At 42.9% G+C, this 14401-nt stretch overlaps 1 pseudogene; it reads right to left on the bottom strand.

The window, feature by feature from the left end:
* Positions 1 to 9156: 9156 nt before the first annotated feature.
* LOC148008676 (PRA1 family protein B4 pseudogene) lies at positions 9157 to 10797 on the bottom strand (annotated as a pseudogene).
* Between the last annotated feature and the right edge of the window lie 3604 nt (positions 10798 to 14401).

Raw genomic sequence — 14401 nt, 5'->3', positions numbered from 1 at the left:
ATTACAACTGTATTCTTTTCAGCTGGCTTGTCAGTATCCAACTAGTCGATCAACTTCAACACCAAGGCTGAAAAACAGTCTGTTCAATTGGGCCCAATCAATATTTGCACTCCAAATAACGATGGAGATAAGTTTGTGCCAGCACTGGAGTAGCTGTGTAGTGTCTTTTAACAAGGCGGATTCAGGACATTTCATTAGGTTAAAAGATCAGCACCTCCAAGGAATGACAGAAATCCACCACTTGAATCCTGATCATCAAGGAAAAGATCATCCAAAACTTTGAAAGCCCATGTACTGCAACCAGCAGCAGCCCAATCATAGCAGCTGAAATGAGGAGAGACTCAACATTGGTCAGAAATATGTCAACACCACCATCATTGCAAAAACCTCCCGTTCACTGAAAAGCCTATTGAAGAGGACCAGCTGCTCTGTCCGATACAGATACAAGAAAAGCCAGGCTCTCAGAAGTCCATTTAACATAAGCAGAGAGAGAGAATGCGTGATCAGGATGAATTCAACTCGAGCTATCAGAAAGAGCAAATAGTTCATGTGGACATAATTCCAGTTCTTGCGAAGTCGGGTTCTCGCATCTGAAAGGAATTCTGGCTTTGCAAAGGAGCTGCTATCCAAAAAAAAAACTCACCCAGAGCATTCAGGATTCTCTTCCCCCTGTTTTTCCTGTTGTCTTCATTGAAGATGCAAAGCTTCTTCTGCCGCCGCATCACCTTCGTTCCTTCCACTTTTCGTCCACCTCTGTTCTAAACGCAGAGTTCACCCCAGCTAATCGTCTTCAATTCCCCAGAAGCGTTTGGTTCTTAATTCAACTGCATAATTTATCTCTTCATTCATAAGTTTGATCCGCATCCAACTCGTTGTGAACGTCACACCTTTTCTGTGGCTCGATTGAAAGAAGAAAATTATAGGCTCTCTCGTCACAGCTGCAATTCGATCTGCCATAATTGCTATTCGATCCGCCGTCTTCAGTCTCCGTCTTCTGAAATTCCTCCTCCATAGACTGGACCTAGGTGCGCCTCCCCTCCACACGCTTGACAAGCCCCTCCAAGATTAGACGACCATGTTGGAGCTAATTTTAGCCACTCAACCACTCCAGGTTTATTCACGACTGCGCTCTTCCTCGTCCGAGGGTACCTTGTGAATGCTGGCCGTCATTGATACATACTATCAGCGTCGGCTTTTTCCCATCTCGATTCCAGATAGGGGCGGAAAAATCTCTTTCCTCCCAGTAGAAGTTTGTCGTCCTCCTCTGCCAAAGACAGCCATCCCCCTTTTCCCAGAAAAGCCTCTTTTTCCCCAGACTTCCCAATTTTGTAAAACCTTCTTATTCATCTCGGTGCGGTGGTGATAACCATTCTGTCCAGCCCTGGCCACAGTAAAGGAAACACGTGCAGGGTGCCATTGTCCTTATCAGTTTGATCAAACTCCGTTAATGCTTTGTGCGATTCATCCACAAAATTAGATTGAGAAAAAGCTCTCTTCTCTCCCCTCCTAGATCCCCGAATGCCTATTTCTCTGTGTTTCCTTCCCTTCTCCCCAATTAGCATCGCCTTCCTTCCTTTTCGTCCCACACGCCTGCTTTTCCCTCCCTCCTTAGCTTTTGAATCCCCTAATTAGCGACACTGTCGTCGAGTCTCTTTGCCAATAATGGCGTGAAAATCTCTCACCAGCATTGGATAAGGGTGAGGTCCAGCTACGGACCCTAAAATATAGTGTGTAGTCTCTACATTTGTAACCCAGTCTCTTATTGCTTCTGATGTCGCATCTTTCAACGTACCTGTACCAGACTGGACAGCACGTACCTCAGCTCCAAGGAGTCTCATTCTGAATACATTAAGAGCCTGTCATTCCATATCTTTGGCGCCCATGTAAACAACACATTGTAACCCAAAACAAGCACACACTGTAGCAGTGACAACTCCATGCTTCTCATAGCACGTTTCAATGCTTGGCCTCCTTCTTTCCAACTCCTGGATGTGGAGGTTTGATATCATTAGGTATTTTTGATGTAGCTGGAGAAGGAGAAGACAAAGTCCTAAACGAATACGTGTAACATGTTCACCAGCATCAGTTGTGCTTTCCACTCGACCTTGCTCAACATAGGCTGAAAGCATCTCATCATGTTCACCACTATGCCTCCAACTCCTCCCCACTATACTCATATGCAAAAAATAAATGTAAACACAACAACTAAGTATGTACAAAGTATCAAATCACATGCACAACTTTTGGGTGGTTTTTCACACCTCGAATGCGCAGCAATACGACATCCACCCCCTCTAATCCTGCGCATCCTCCGGATGGGCCAACTACCCATGATCGTTATCGTCAAGGTCCACAAACAGATCAATCTCTTCGTTATGCATTTCCGGTAGATCAACAAGATTATCTGTCATATCATCTGTCTCTTCCATTGGAGTTTCTTCTCGTTGCTCTTCTCTTGAAAATTCTTCCAATGCATAATCCTCATCATCTCTTTTCTTGAAAATCTTGATTCTTTTTCCAGCAATAGGCACTCTAAGCACTGTCCCATCCAATTCTATCAGCTCATATGTTGCATTATCAAAGACATGTCTAACTATGTACGGCCCAAACCATCTTTTCACCATCTTCCGAAGTGCGGTATGCTGATTTTCAAAGCTGCTATCAAAGACCAATACCCAATCTCCCTCTTCTATTGCTCTAGGCCGCAAGCGATGCCTGCTGTCAAATCTGTCATTATTCCTTATTCTAGCAACCTTCAACCTGTCAATAGCTAGTTGAATATCATCAGGTCTCCTCTCCAACTGTCGAATCCGAAGAGCTAAGAGCTCCTCTCTCGTCAAATCCTCCTGCCAAGGTAAAACTGACCAAGTCAAAGCACAAGTCTCAGTCGGCATAACCGGTTTCTGACCATACATCAACTCTGCAGGCATATATCCTGTGGTAACACTATGAGTCGTACGATCAGCCCACAAAGCAAATGGTAGAAGTCTCGGCCATTCTCCAATCCGTCCTCTACATGCTTTGGCTAATGCTTTCACTATTGGCGGATGCCCTCTTTCACTCTTCCCATTTCCCTCTGGATTATATGCTGTGGTTAGAGCCAACTTGATTCCTAGCTGAGAGAAAAACTCCCTAGCTTCATCTGCATCCAATTCACCATGACCCGCAGTAATCTTACCCACACAACCATACCTGCAGAAAATTTCCTCCAATAAGAACTTACACACTGCACTAGTGGTATTTGTTCTCAAAGATCTGCCCTCAACATGATTGATAAGATCCTCTCTAGCCAAAACAATGTACCTCATCTGCCATAGACCCATAGGCATGGTAACCAAATCAACTACCCACTTATAATGAATGCATAGCGGATAGGTCGGATGAAGCTCATCTCGATGACGCACTACTGAATACATCTGGCAGTCTCTGCAAGTCTCAACAAAGTGAGAAACATCTCTGTACATGCCTTTCCACCAATATTTCTCCTTGATTTTCTCATAAGTAGCCCACACTCCTCTATGACCAGCCCAAGGACTCTCATGAAACTCCCTCATCACCTGTAACTGTGTCTCTCTATCGCAGACAACCCGCAAAGGTAATCCGCCTCTTTTCTTCGGATGCTTCCAAAGAAATCCGTCCTTGAGAAAATAACCATAAGCTTTCCTTCTGATCTTCTTAAACTCTTCATCTGTCCATTCATCTCTTTTGCTTAGTGTACTAAGGTACCTGCCAATCTGCAACCAATCTCCAACATAGAGTTCTTCTATAAAAGCCACAATATCATAGACATGACAAACATGATCAACCATAGTGGCTGAAATTTTTGCATCATCCTCTTCAGCAAGTAGAGTCTCCTCATCATCATATCTGGCTCTAGACAACATATCTGCCACTGGATTATCTTTCCTTGCTATGTGTTTAAATTCCGGATTTAATGACTTGATGTATGCAATCCATCTCAACATGGCTATATCCGGAGTAGAGCAACTCGTGATCATACCAATCAATGACAAGCAATCTGTCTCTACCACAATTGAAGCTCCAATAAAGTACTCCTTGTCACATTTGAGAGCCGTAACAATCCCCAGTAGCTCCCTCTTGATTTGTGGATATCTCCTCTGTCTCTCGTTTAGGACTTTCGCCCCAAACCGAATAGCATACCTATTTCCATCTGCATCATTTTGACCCATAGCCCAACCTATGCCAATTGGACTAATGTCAACTGTCAATACAATAGGCCTTTCACAATTATAATCCGCTTTCCTGAGAGTAGGAGCATTCTGCAATAACTTCTTCAATTTCCGCATGGCTCTAGTGTGGCTCTCCTCCCAATAGAATTTCTGCCCCTTTCGAAGCAGCTGATACAAACAATCTGCTATGTGTGCTAAATGAGGTATCCAAATCATATAAAACACACAAGCTCCAATGAATCTCCGTACCTCTGAAGTGGTAGAACAATACTCCGCAATCTTGCCTATAGCATTCACCTTATCAGGTGAGGGTTTTCTGCCATAATATCCACAAATATGTCCAACAATGACAACCTCATTCACTCCAAAAATAGATTTTTGCCCTGAAAGTGTCAAGTTCACTTCTTCTAACCTGGCCAAAATCTTCTCACATGCTGAAATATGATCAGCCACAAAATATCTGCATCCCTGCTCATTTAGACTCTCATTCTTCTCTTCTTCTGCACACCCCTTAATGGGTACATCATCCAAGAAAGTCATAGTAAGCTGAGGTATATAATCACGAAGGACCTTATGCATGGCATTCATCATATGCGCAATAGAATTAGTGGCACCTTGAGGCAAGGTACACATCCTGACAAGTCCAATAGGAGTTCTCATGGTGGTTATGTCCCTGCTTTCCAAAGCCAGCTGAAACTGATCATATCCTGAATACAAATCACCTAAAGAATAGATGGCACGTCCAGCAAATGCTTCTGCAAACTCATCCACAACTGGACCTATACCAACATTCCTGATAGTAACTCTGTTCACTGGCTGCATGTCCTGAATAAATCGGAGAGTACCATTCTTCTTTAGAACTGTAAACCACCTGTTTGAGTATGGTGCAGATGAAGGCTCAAGGATTCCCATCCTGATTTTCTCATTCAATAAATCAATCAGCTTTGGCAAGTGTGCTTTAGGCACTGGAATAGGTCGGAGATTCCATGGGATATGAGGAATAGTAAAAATGACCATTGGAGCAACAATATCAGGATTCACACATCCAATCTCATGCGGGAAAAAAGCAAATCCCCTTCCATGTCGCTCAAGCATCTCCTGAAAGCATTGCTTCTCTATGGGTAGCAAGAAATCACCATTTCCAATTTTCAATTCAACAAGAGTCTCTGCTGAAAATTTATGACCAATATGCTCCGGATTCCTCAAAATTTGCTGTTTAGCAGCCCTCTCTATTTGCTGATCACTGTCAGGTGGAAGCGGTACAGCAACCGGCTTCACCTTCTTATCCACAGTTTTGTATTTCGTGTCAACCCTGGCTTCATTATGCTCTTCTGCATTACATAAATCTTGCTGTAAATCAGCAATTCTACACACCAATGGCTGAATATCCTCAGCCCTCTGCTCTATGGACTGCATAGGAACAGCCCCAAACTCTGGATGCTGAAATATTTCAGCAGTAAACTCTGTTGGCTGAAAGTTTTCAGCCCTCTGTCTCTCTGAAAGATGATCATAACCAGCTGGAAACTCTGTTTGCTGAATTTCTTCAGCACTCAACACTCTTTGCTGAGTTACCTTAGCCTCTGACTCAATCTGTGATACAAAATCTGCAATTTCATGAAACATGTCCAGGGACTACACTAATACATTACTGTGACAATTCTGCATATCAGTTTTCAGCATATCTCCCATCTCTGTCATCGTATCTGCACAAATCACACTGTCATACATCCCATCTATGTGCTCATCATCCTCCAAAATTCCTGCATTTTTCAAATTTTTCTCCTTCCTGCATATATACTGCCTGGCAGCTCTAGGCAACCTAGAAGTCTTCTGATAACTCATCGAACTGTTTGCTGAAATCCCAACAAAACCGGAGGAGAAAACACTGCTGCCAGGAGGCGAGAACTCCAATCTCCTCTGCTCTGTACCACCGTCGTCTCGCGAAACGGCGGTACCTAATGAAAACCCGAATCCCTCACAGTGGGCAAAGGTGCATCTCTGAGAGTATCCCTGTTTCTAACATGGTTCACACATACAGTCATAAACTGAACTGCTCTCATACCATCTTTACTGCGAATCCGTGCATAAGCAGATCCATCATCCATGACCTTTGTTTCTATGCGCATCTCTGTGATGAATGGCTGTCCAAGAATTATGGGATAAGAGCATGAATCCTGCACAAAGAAATGAAAATCCTCCTCTACATCACCAATAGAAACCCTGACACTAGGACAGGCAGCATACAAATCACCTGCAGTGTTATTGGCGGCTCTCATACGCCACCCATGCTCTACATCCATAGGCCATCTGTTACTCTCATAAACTCCATGAACTATGAGATTAATCTCTGAACCATGATCCACCAATGCAACATAAGGCACCTGTTTCTCTCCAATCTTTACCATCGTCTCTGTAGTTGCCCTAGCCCAATGGCTCCGCGAAAAGTGACTACGCGATATCAAAATAGGCTCATCAATTTCAACATAATGCATAGGCTGAACCCTCTTTTCTACCTGCGGAAAAACAGAAGCATTTTCAACCATAACCTCATCCTCATCCTCATCCAACTCCCCAATCAAAACTCCCTGTGTATCAGTGGTAGACAATGCATGTCTTTTCCTCTTCAAAACCTCCTGAAACTGATCCTGAAGCTCTCTTTTCGAGATGCCCAAAATCTCAGAAATAGTGAAAGTCACCTCACTGCCAAGTATCTTATCATTAAAGATTTTCCTCATGTCTGTAGATGTCTCAATATCGGACATCAATCTAAACCCTGGCTGCTTTCTCTCTCTAGGCTCTTGCCTCTTTTCTCTCTTTTGAGCATCTTCCATCTGTCGATCTGGCCCTGGTCTTGAAGACGATCCTGCAGTAGGTGGAGTAACAAACTCACCCCCTCTAGTCTTCTTAGCTGCACTTGGATTTTCTTCATCCCTCTTACGCTTCTCCTCAACAAGTACATCTGCACCATGAGACTTAGCCAAATAAGCATAAATAGAGTACCTGTCAACAGGCGAGTCCCAACCTGTCTCTGATCTGATGCTAGAGCCTGCACTAGTCAAAACAGTTTGCTGAATTTTCCCCTTGTTTGCAATCTCCATAGCATAAGTCCATAGCGCTGACTGAGTCTTTGATCCCTTCTCAATCTGGACTCCATATGCAGAAGCATCACCTCTAGCTGTCACATAAGAAGTACGCGCAGCTATGTCATCCACTAACTTCTTCATTCCACCTTTACCAAAGTTGGTAGCAAGTGGAGCTCCTGTCTCAGTCAACCAAATCTTGCCATCTTGCCCCCAATATACCAAATTCTTCCTTCTTGCATCCTGAAAAGATTCACAATCCTTGCAATGCTGATGGTCCGTACTATCACACCAAATACATCTCCGATCTCTCCTAGGTGCACTAGGAGCACTCCTAGGTGTAGTAGGAGCACTAGAAGAAGTAGTAGGCGCAGTCGAAGCAAACTGCTCTTTCAACTTTCCCACCAACTCCGCTTTGACTGACTCCAGTGTCAAATCTGTTGTGCCTTTGATTATGTCATCAAGAGAAGTAGGCACCGATGGAGCGGATGGTTTTGGAGCAGAAGGTGTAGGCATCGGTCGTGGAACAGGAGGAATAGGTGGAGTGGAAACAGTAGGCACTGGCATAGGCCAAGAAACTGGCTGAGGAGGAGAAGAAATAACAGGGATAGAAGTAGGCATAGGAGCAGATGATGGTGTAGGTGTCATGGAACCATTCTGTAGGCGAGTCTTCCATATCCTCCTCTTGGTCAAAGTCGAGACTGCATCCTAAGCATCCTGCCAATCCATTTTAACGCCCATAGGCTTCGTGCGATCCTCAAGAAGCTCACCCAATTCTTCTTGAAGAGCAGGATCTGCAGCTTGCAAGAAAAGCTCAACTTTCTCAACATCCAATGCTCTTTGTTTAATGGCATCAAGCTGACTATACCTCTCCTCAAATTCTCGAATCAACTCCGAAGCAGCTAGACCTTTGTTTGGCATGTAGACCCACTCTCGGAATGACCGCCGAGTCACCATACCAAAGTCCTCAAGGAAGTATTCTTCTTTCAGGGCCTTCTTAAAATCTTGCCAATGTGTATTTTGAATAAAAAGATCAGTCACTTTTGTCCTCAAAGCGGGTGTGACAAGACGAAGGAAGTACTTACTCATAAATCCAGCAGGAACTCCAAAAAACCCCATCTTGATCTCATATGTCTTCAAATATGCTGAAACATTATGCCCGTCAAATACCTTCTTCTCATTCTCAACTGCTTCAATAGCCTTAGTCGCACTGTTTGCATTCTCCTGCTCCGAATAGAGTTGCCTTTGCTGAGACAACTGTTGTTGATGCAATTGTTGCTGCTGCTGCATATACAATTGTGTCTGCTGATTTTGGAGCTGCATATACATGGACATATTCTGCAAAATCTTCTTTAGATCATCTGTTGAAGTACTTGACGCAGCAGTCATTGATGGAGCTGAAGTAGACGCAACTGGAGTTGTAGAAGAGGCTTAACAGATTTGACACTGGAGTCAGTCAAAGCGGAGTTGGTGGGAAAGTTGAAAGAGCAGTTTGCTTCGACTGCGCCTACTACTTCTTCTAGTGCTCCTACTACACCTAGGAGTGCTCCTAGTGCACCTAGGAGAGATCGGAGATGTATTTGGTGTGATAGTACGGACCATCAGCATTGCAGATTGTATTAGGAAGCATTTTGTATCTAGATCGTGTCGTTTCCTCAAAGCCTGGTAGACATCAATCTTCTTCTAGTTCCAATTACCACTGTATTCTTTTCAGCTGGCTTGTCAGTATCCAACTAGTCGATCAACTTCAACACCAAGGCTAAAAAACAGTCTGTTCAATTGGGCCCAATCAATATTTGCACTCCAAATAACGATGGAGATAAGTTTGTGCCAGCACTGGAGTAGCTGTGTAGTGTCTTTTAACAAGGCGGATTCAGGACATTTCATTAGGTTAAAAGATCAGCACCTCCAAGGAATGACAGAAATCCACCACTTGAATCCTGATCATCAAGGAAAAGATCATCCGGAACTTTGAAAGCCCATGTACTGCAACCAGCAGCAGCCCAATCATAGCAGCTGAAATGAGGAGAGACTCAACATTGGTCAGAAATATGTCAACACCACCATCATTGCAAAAACCTCCCGTTCACTGAAAAGCCTATTGAAGAGGACCAGCTGCTCTGTCCGATACAGATACAAGAAAAGCCAGGCTCTCAGAAGTCCGCTTAACATAAGCAGAGAGAGAGAATGCGTGATCAGGATGAATTCAACTCGAGCTATCAGAAAGAGCAAATAGTTCATGTGGACATAATTCCAGTTCTTGCGAAGTCGGGTTGTTGCATCTAAAAGGAATTCTGGCTTTGCAAAGGAGCTGCTATCCAGAAAAAGAACTCACCCAGAGCATTCAGGATTCTCTTCCCCCTGTTTTTCCTGTTGTCTTCATTGAAGATGCAAAGCTTCTTCTGCCGCATCACCTTCGTTCCTTCCACTTTTCGTCCACCTCTGTTCTAAATGCAGAGTTCACCCCAACTAATCGTCTTCAATTCCCCAGAAGCATTTGGTTCTTAATTCAACTGCATAATTTATCTCTTCATTCATAAGTTTGATCCGCATCCAACTCGTTGTGAACGTCACACCTTTTCTGTGGCTCGACTGAAAGAAGAAAATTATAGGCTCTCTCGTCACAGCTGCAATTCGATCTGCCATAATTGCTATTCGATCCGCCGTCTTCAGTCTCCGTCTTCTGAAATTCCTCCTCCATAGACTGGACCTAGGTGCGCCTCCCCTCCACACGCTTGACAAGCCCCTCCAAGATTAGACGACCATGTTGGAGCTAATTTTAGCCACTCGGCCACTCCAAGTTTATTCACGACTGCGCTCTTCCTCGTCCGAGGGTACCTTGTGAATGCTGGCCGTCATTGATACATACTATCAGCGTCGGCTTTTTCCCATCTCGATTCCAGATAGGGGCGAAAAAATCTCTGTCCTCCCAGTAGAAGTTCGTCGTCCTCCTCTGCCAAAGACAGCCATCCCCCTTTTCCTAGAAAAGCCTCTTTTTCCCTAGACTTCCCAATTTTGTAAAACCTTCTTATTCATCTCGGTGCGGTGGTGATAACCATTCTGTCCAGCCCTGGCCACAGTAAAGGAAACACGTGCAGGGTGCCATTGTCCTTATCAGTTTGATCAAACTCCGTTAATGCTTTGTGCGATTCATCCACAAAATTAGATTGAGAAAAAGCTCTCTTCTCTCCCCTCCTAGATCCTCGAATGCCTATTTCTCTGCGTTTCCTTCCCTTCTCCCCAATTAGCATCGCCTTCCTTCCTTTTCGTCCCACACGCCTGCTTTTCCCTCCCTCCTTAGCTTTTGAATCCCCTAATTAGCGACACTGTCATCGAGTCTCTTTGCCAATAATGGCGTGAAAATCTCTCACCAGCATTGAATAAGGGTGAGGTCCAGCTACGGACCCTAAAATATAGTGTGTAGTCTCTACATTTGTAACCCAGTCTCTTATTGCTTCTGATGTCGCATCTTTCAATGTACCTGTACCAGACTGGACAGCACGTACCTCAGCTCCAAGGAGTCTCATTCTGAATACATTAAGAGCCTGTCATTCCATATCTTTGGCGCCCATGTAAACAACACATTGTAACCCAAAACAAGCACACACTGTAGCAGTGACAACTCCATGCTTCTCATAGCACGTTTCAATGCTTGGCCTCCTTCTTTCCAACTCCTGGATGTGGAGGTTTGATATCATTAGGTATTTTTGATGTAGCTAGAGAAGGAGAAGACAAAGTCCTAAACGAATACGTGTAACATGTTCACCAGCATCAGTTGTGCTTTCCACTCAACCTTGCTCAACATAGGCTGAAAGCATCTCATCATGTTCACCACTATGCCTCCAACTCCTCCCCACTATACTCATACGCAAAAAATAAATGTAAACACAACAACTAAGTATGTACAAAGTATCAAATCACACGCACAACTTTTGGGTGGTTTTTCACACCTCGAATGCGCAGCAATACGACAACGCGCTTGTAGACGCACAAAAGAAATTAAATAAACAACAATTTTGGTTTTCCTATGTGCTTGTATTCATGCGTGTATATGCGTGTCTAAAGCGTATCTATTGGTGCATGGGTTTGAAGAGAGCTAAGATAGTAAGATGAACAATGTGAGTTAGTGTGAATGCAATTCATAGTTTAAGAGAGAAAGAGAGAGTGTGCATCTATGTGAATGAGTCTCGCAGTTTAGGGTTATAAAAGGGGGTTTCACTTTCTATCTTATTCATTGAGTTCTCACATGTCTTGTGCAGTAAAGATAGCTAGGTCTAAGGTAGTTGCAAATAAGCTTCCGTCAAAGCCCCATATCATGTTCAGCCCCTCGGAGCGTCTACTAACTCAGATGCACCCTCTTCTTAACCTAATCCACCTTCATCAAGCTACCCTCACAAGATGTAACGAGCAAGATAATTTCCATTGTAAGATGGCATCACAATAGGTGAAATTGATTAGATAATCGCATCATAATTTACCAAACAAAACTTGCAAGAATTCCTGCATAAAGTGCATTGTTCCTTGCACAAGTTCTTGCTTAAAATGCATTTTAGAGGACATTGAAAGAAACAAAGTGCATGTTGATGCTCAACGTTGTGCAATACATGCGAAGGGCATCACTGTAACTCCAAAGGACTTCCAACTTGTAAGAAATCTTCAATCAGTGAAGGATGCATTCGTTCTAATAGAATGAACACAGTTTGCAATGTTATCTTTTTTGGCATAGTATTATCCTCGTACATTGGACATATGACTATGTCCCAGTGCAAAACTATTGTATGCGGATTCACACTTCATCCTCAAATGTGCAAGAGATATAGAAGAGTGAGATCTAGTTTCATTACACTTGGGCTTACCTCTTGGCACGAGTTAAATTTAGAGCTATAGATTTCAGTGGATGAAGGATCATTGCTAAGATCTAGAAATCAAATGAGGTCCTCTCTAGTAATGGGAACCTAGTGCTTAACTCTATGTTGGCTCAGCATGTGAATTTCGACTCTACTATTTTTTGTTGTTCAATATTTCGGATTCACACTTCATCCTCAAATGTGCAAGAGATATCTTTTAGGAAGTACTTGTGGTACAATGGTGATGGACATCACTGGCATGTGATTGGCTTTAAATGTGATAGCTTCGGAGCTTCAATGAAGTGGCTTGTCTGCTGAGGAACCCAATTAGGATAAGGCTGAGAGACTCCTCTTCGATCTCACCTACAAGATGTTGCAAACCAGAGTTGCAGCATTGGAATGTGTACACAAGAGGGAGAAGAGAGCTCAAAGTTCAAGAAAAAAATCATGCTTACTAAGTTGCTTAGAGTACAACTTGGGTACACTCTCCCACACTTGATAGTGACCCATAGGCTATTTATATGGCCTTTGCCAAGCTAGGGTTAGGGTTTCCCCTGCCCCTAGGGCTATTCACACTCATCTGTCCTTATACTCCCTTGCTTATAGTGCGTTCCTATGCCTATCTTCTAACACCCCCTCTCAATGCCAGGGTGGCATTGGATTACAAGCATGTACGATGTTCCCCCCCTTCTCAAGATGCCTTTATAAATCAAGCTTACAAGAGTGTTTTAGGCAGATGATTTAAAGAGTCAAAGCAGTCGATCTTCAGATGGATTGGAGGCATAGTTGGCCACCAATTCTTTGGGTATATCAGGAGTGTTGGGCCATTTACTAGTGATATGCCCTACCTTCTTGCATTTGTTACATTTCATCTTCTCGGGATACTTCTTCCAACAGTTGTTTACAATATGTCCTTTTTTCTTACAGAAAGAATAGCTAGCGAGAGCTGTATGTACCAATACTTGATCACGGGAAGTTGAAGATGCCTGACTATTGCTGCTTTCTTGGTTGTTCCTCTTTTCTTCATCCAAACAGGGTTGAATGGTACTTGCCAATGTAGGATCTGGAATGTTGGTGAGAGTGGTTACAAGAGTAGGAAACGCCTGTTTTACAACTTTTAGGAGAATAGCAATAGCATCTTCTTCATGTATTAGAGCTTGTACAGAGGCAAGTTGTGCCATAAGTCCCTTCATATGAGAGACGAATTTTCCCAAATCTTCTCTTGATTGATATTCCAAGCTAAAGAATTCAATTTTAAGAAATATTTTAGTATTTTTACCGGTGGCTCCATAGAGCTTTTGAAGCTCATCCCATTTTTCTTTAGCAGTGTTTAGTTGATCAACATGATGAATCAGGGATTCATCTAAGTGTAACATTATGATTGCTTGAGCACGTTGGTCATCCTCTATATCAACCAGATTTGCAGATTTTACAGCTCTACTGCGCCTTGAATGAGAGGCCAATACCCTCTCTACATCATTTTGTATTTTATAAGTACCTGCCATGGGTGGAAATCTTTGCCATCAAACTTTCGAATTTGAGGACGGACATCAGCATATGTTGTGGTCATTGGGAAGGTCTTACCACTTGTTAGGACAAGGGCAGTGTCTAGTCCCATACAAATTTTCCACTGAATGTGGAAGCAAATCAGACAATTTGAAATCAAAGTTGCAATGAAGAGAAAGGCTAATGAAAATCATATAAATGTAATATTTCAAAGTATGACTATGGTGGTCCTTTCTTATGTGCAAACTTCTTCCGAGGTTTAATAGTCTTTTTAGGTTTTAATGAAGTAAACCTAGACTAGACTTCAGGCTCCTCCTTGTGGTATGGCTTAGTGGATAAAGCTGTTGTTGGACAAGGTTGGTCTATGATCTCAATGCTTGTTGCTGATGATTCCGAGGAGAGTACAATGACACTCATCCTTTTGATTTCATTGACCAATGTACTTGAAATAAAGTCACTCACGATATGCAATACACTTCTAGTGTATGATGGTTTATGTGTTTATAATTGTACACATAACCTTTTAACAATATACAAAGAGGAATAACAAAACTCACTAGATTTTAGTCAATACCCAGCAAGCAAATGATTAGATGATTAATGATTAGTGTTTAGAAACACTAATGTCAAGCTTAGTGAAATGCTTGAATGAAACCCGATTGGAATTTGGCTTCTCAATGCACTTAGTGATGTCCATTGAGCATGCCCAAGAGCTTTTGAATCTAGAATAAGCTTCAGAGAATATGCTTCAGTGATTAGAATCACTATTAATGAAGCT

This window comes from Lygodium microphyllum, unplaced genomic scaffold (assembly GCF_053477565.2).
Source record: "Lygodium microphyllum isolate KBCC unplaced genomic scaffold, Lygodium_microphyllum_v1.1.10 scaffold_88, whole genome shotgun sequence".
In the NCBI taxonomy this organism is placed as follows: Eukaryota; Viridiplantae; Streptophyta; class Polypodiopsida; order Schizaeales; family Lygodiaceae; genus Lygodium; species Lygodium microphyllum.
Note: the sequence above shows the minus strand (reverse complement) of the source record. Positions and strands in the feature narration are given on the sequence as shown.